This window comes from Nannospalax galili, unplaced genomic scaffold, assembly GCF_000622305.1.
Source record: "Nannospalax galili isolate Female #2095 unplaced genomic scaffold, S.galili_v1.0 scaffold740, whole genome shotgun sequence".
NCBI classification, from domain to species: domain Eukaryota; kingdom Metazoa; phylum Chordata; class Mammalia; order Rodentia; family Spalacidae; genus Nannospalax; species Nannospalax galili.
This window is the reverse complement of record NW_008345503.1, coordinates 389144-394088: the sequence shown is the minus strand read 5'-3', so window position 1 is coordinate 394088 and position 4945 is coordinate 389144. Positions and strand designations below refer to the sequence as shown.

General features: G+C 44.1%; 1 protein-coding gene and 1 long non-coding RNA gene across 2 annotated transcripts in view; one reads left to right on the top strand and one right to left on the bottom strand.

Annotated features, from left to right (window-relative positions):
• The window catches only part of LOC103740951 (aminopeptidase O-like), a 194317-nt gene that overhangs the window by 9128 nt on the left and 180244 nt on the right, over window positions 1-4945 (bottom strand).
• LOC115071810 lies at window positions 85-3333 on the top strand. Its single transcript, XR_003850882.1, has 3 exons — window positions 85-1360; window positions 2629-2734; window positions 2852-3333. It is a non-coding gene; the product is annotated as an uncharacterized LOC115071810 (long non-coding RNA).

Sequence of the window (4945 nt, the reverse complement as noted above, 5' to 3'; positions counted from 1 at the left end):
GTGTGTGTGTTCATATACCACTGTGCTTGTATGGAATTCAGAGGACAACTTATGGGAGTTGGCCCTCTCCTTCTACCCTGTTGATCTAGGGAACTGAACTCGGGTCATCAGGCTTGGCAGCAAGCACTTTTACCCACTGAGTCATCCCACCATCCTAGTACAGTTTTCTTTGAAAGAGCAAATGATAAAACACCTAACCATTTATTCCAATGCTGGCTCAAGTTGCCAGTATGACAATGGCAGAGTGACTAAGGAACACCTCAGGGCCTCTTTGCACTTCAGCAACATACATTTTCTTTTCTTTCCTTCTCTTTTTTTGAAAGTGTGTGTACATGTTCATGGTAGGGGAGGGCAATGTGTGTGTTGGGTGCATGTCTGTGTGAAAGACAGAGATCAACCTCTGGTGTTGTTTCTCAGGAGCTGTCCACCTTTCAGAGACTGGGTCTCCCACTGGCCTGGGGCTTACTAACTGATTTACCAGGCCCCAGAGATCCACCTGCCTCTACTTCCCTGGAGTTGAGATTAGAAGCATTCTACCATGTCAGGCTTTTTATGTGGGTCCTGGAGATCAAACTCAGGTCCTTACGCTTGGATAGTAAGCCCTTTACTGACTGAACCAGTATCGTCTCCCATCCTCCTTTCCTGAAGACTCACACCACAGGAGTGTTTGTTATATGCTGGGCACCTATCCACACCATCTCACTTGTCTACCCCAGAGCCCCAAGTATACTTATTATCTCATTTTACAGATGATGAAAGTAGGGTACAGAGTTACTCTCCCCAGGCTAGCAAGTCAGGCCACTAGCCCACAGCTGGCGGGAAGCAGAGCTAGTACTCGATCTCATGCAGCTCTGACTGACCCACTCTGTTTAGACTCACTGTTTTCAATCCAGTACCTGCTGAGCTCCTACTTTTCTGTGCCTACTCAAGACCCTGGAGTAATGACACTGAACTCCTTGTGCTCAATTGTCAGAGTCCATGGAAGCAAAGCCACCAGCCATGTCTTGGGACCTCAGGTCCCTAGGCCTACATCACAGCCAGAACTGACCTGACCCGAAAATACAAATACTACCAGGCCTTTAGACCAGTAATGCTTAGCCTCTTCCCAGTGAGAAGGAGGCACAGAGAAAGGAAAAGGGAAGAGGAAAGGGAGGGCACTGCTCACAGCTGATACTCCTAAAATTTACCTTAAGGGGATGCTTAGACAAACAGGTGTGGAGTCAGTCTGGTATATGTCCTAAGGCCCTGGAAGGGTCACACACCAGTCCTGCCAGTTTTAACGAAAGCCTGATATTCTTTTCAGGAGGAGTCAGTCACAAACTAAATGCACTATAGAAGCCAAGAAGATAACAGAATGAAGGTATTGGGTAGGTGGGGGACCAGGAATGGAGATGGGGGAGTTGTAACAAACTAGGGAAGCAAGGAGAGGAATGAGGAAGTAGAGAGGGAGAGAAGAAGGAATTAGATAAAATAGAGTAAGACAGTGGAAGATAAAAGATGAGGGAAGAAAACAGGCCCAGGAGGAAAGCAGGCCACAAAAGAAGCATGTGGGAGAAGACAGTGACAAGGGGAGAAGGAGGGCAGACAAAGGAGGAGGCCAGGTGGACCAAAGGGAAGGAAGGAGAAAACTAAGGGAGGACGACAGGTCAGTAAGATGAAGGCAACAGACAGGGAAGACACTGGGGAGGTAGCAGAGGTGGCAGGGAAGTGAACAACTGAAATCAGGAAGCAGACGGCAGGGGCAAGGGCACAGCACATTTTAAAAGCAGTGGGCCAGTCAGGCATGGTGGGGTAATCTTGGTTGTCAACCTGACTGGTTCTGTTCCTGTAGAGAACCCTGACTAATACAACAGTGGACATGCCTAATTCCAGCATGTGAGAGGCTGAGGCAGGAGGGTCAATCGCTTCAAGTTCAAGGCTAGCCTGGGCTACCAAATAAATAAAAAACCCATTAGGCCAAGGCATAAAGCTCCAAGTTTATAATCTTAGGCTTAACTCCTAAATTACCCTGCAAGAAGTAACTTAATCAGAAAGACAATGACCCACCCCTAGTTCCATTAAGGACTGTGTAGGGTAATTATGGGAGACAGAGAAAGGCTCTATAGCACAGCTCAGATGGCAGGAGAGAGGGGTCCTAGTGAGTCTCAGAGGAGGGAAAGGGTTTGGAGACAGGGCAGTGTTATCACTTTCATAGACTTAGTACTGCTAAGGTAAAAATCAATGCCTGACAATGACCAAATGCATAGACCACCTGACACTAGAAGGTACAGTGGTCACCTCAGCTCAGCCACTCTGCAAACTCTGCAGTGATGGACAGAGTAGCAGATACTTCATTTCTGCCCCACCGAGCAACACGACCCTCGAAGAGAAGACATGTCTGCCTTCAGCCCTGCATGCTTACTACCCGGAGCAGAGTGGGCATTCAACTGTGGTGAATGGGCTGACCTCATCCAGGCTGTCCTTACTTGAGAAATGAACACAGGTTAGGACCTAGTGGCTGTGTTGTTCTAACAGTTCAGTGAGGTAGCATGTGAATATTGTAGGCTTTAAAATGAAAGGATCAAAATTCAGTATTTCATTGAATTCTTCAACTTTATTTGAATTCTCTTCCTTCTTTGAATCTTAAAGGGCATGTACTGCCTAAGTGGCCTCTGGAGTCTCACAGATGAAGATAGAGAAATCCTTTTTTTGGAGGTTACTGACATACTGGTAACTCAAGTCTCCTGGATATCAGGTACATACCCAGACCCACAGTATATGAGCAAATATTGACTGTGTGAGCAATGTGAGCAATGTGTGTTTTGAATCATCTCTAATTATGTTCTAACTGAAAGCTATATGTTTTCTGCAGGATCTGAAGAACTTTCCTGATAATTTCCAACTAAAACACACTGGTGGCCTCCATTGGAGCATGAAAATGGCAAGACATGATTCTCGGCACTCCCTCACCTCCCCATCAAGGCAATGATGTCTGTTCCCATAAAAAGAGCTAATAAAATTGGCCTCCACGGTGATACAGGGAAAGTCTTATTTAATAAAATAATGCATTTTGTTTCCTTCCCAGAACAGCAATAAAATGGTACACCGAGAACCACAATATTGTATCTAGATGGTTATCACAGTGTATATGTGAGTCTGTCATGTGTGGCTATATGGAAGCCGGGAAGATCGCTTCATGAAGGGACAAGTTTGAACAACTTGCAACCATCCTCTCAACAGGAATTATTTACTGACCCCCTTTGAATACACTCCTTGGATCCACAAGTCAAGCCTTTCCATGTTCCTTGTCTAGAAAAAGAAGCTACAGGGACTTCTCAAAAAGTAGTGAACTTTTAGAGAGGGGAACATCAGTTGTTCCTACAAATGAGAGCAAGCATCCAAGCCCTCTGATGACTCAAGGGCCAGTGTGAAATGTCTAGGTGGGGCATGTTTGAAGAAGAAAGGCCAGCATGTAGGCCTGAATACAGCAGAGACACTGAAGACGATGGTGAGTTCTGGAAGCAGGATGCTGACATGAAAAGGAAGTTCAAGTTTCCCTCTGCCAGACAGTCACAGTGTCAGGAAACAGGAAGTTACAGGGGAGTAGGCATGACAACCAGTTATTTAACTAAACACAAATGAAACCCAGGAAAAGACAAGTGAAGGAAGATGAGTCCATATTTCTCCACAGTTGGATGGTGGTGGTGGCAATGATGATGATGATGACGATAGAGAAGAGGGGACATAAAAATATTTCTGATAGTAAAGACTTAGACGTTGCTTACTCCCCCAAGGTAAACATACTGCGTGCTTGATGCCTACCAAATCACCCAATTCTAATGATGACATTGTGAGGGGAAATTATTATCCTCATCTTGCACACAAATAAATTAAGCCACAGAAAAGCCACATCACTTGTCTAAGATCCTGCAGTTAGGATGTATCAAGGAGATATCAACATAGTCTGCCTGGCTCATGTATATGCTTTGCTTGATCAATACTGGGGTTGCTGAGTATCAACCAGGGCATTCAGTTAAATCTGAACTTCAGGTAACCAGCAAACACCATTTTAATGTAGGTTACACTGAATATCTGTAAGCCTGGCAAGCCTACTTGAGGGCTTATTAAAACAAGACTGCTAGGCCCCACTCCACAGACTCCAATTATGTAGACCTGGGCGTGGCCTGAGTTGTGCCAGTCCGTGAAGCTGCAGGTAGTACTCATGTTTCTGGTCCAGGACCATACTCTGAGAGCTGTTGACCCATACTGTGGTGGGTGCATAACACTAACTTTAAAAAAATTCAAATCCAAAATTTATGCAGGAAGATTTTACCTAGAAATTCACATCTTCAAATTATAATGGAAATTTGAAAAATCTGGCCACATTAGGCCCACATTCTCACATATCACTGCCAGCTAAAAGGTAGCTGGTCCCTTTAGAAGGGTCTTGAGCCTGCAGCTTATGGTGGTCCCTCCCACAGCATCCTGTGTCCTCTCAATGGCTGAGTCCATCTTCCATTTACAATTGCGGGTGCTTTCTATTATCACAAAATTAAAAGAAATGGGAATGTTCAACCTGATTAAACATTACAGAATGAATACATGTATAGAAATGTCATGTTTCCCCACTAATATGTATAATTTTTGTGTATCAGTTAAAAAATTCTACCACCTTAGTTTATGCCATGAATTGATTTAGCAAAGCTCTGCTCCTTAGAAAGGGCAAAGACAGAAATTTCAGTCTAGACCAGGTCAGTCACTACACACTCCAAATTATTAAGGGTGGAATTAATTAGGTTTATTGTGTTTCTGAAATCCAACCACAGCTTCAATGATTTCTAGTCACAAATGGCTTATAATAAAGGCAGAGCTTGTTAACTAAGCAAACAACTGACATGTTTGTTCAAAGTGAAAATAGAAAAAAAATCATGAATTAAATGACTGAATTCGCTGATTGTTCTATGTT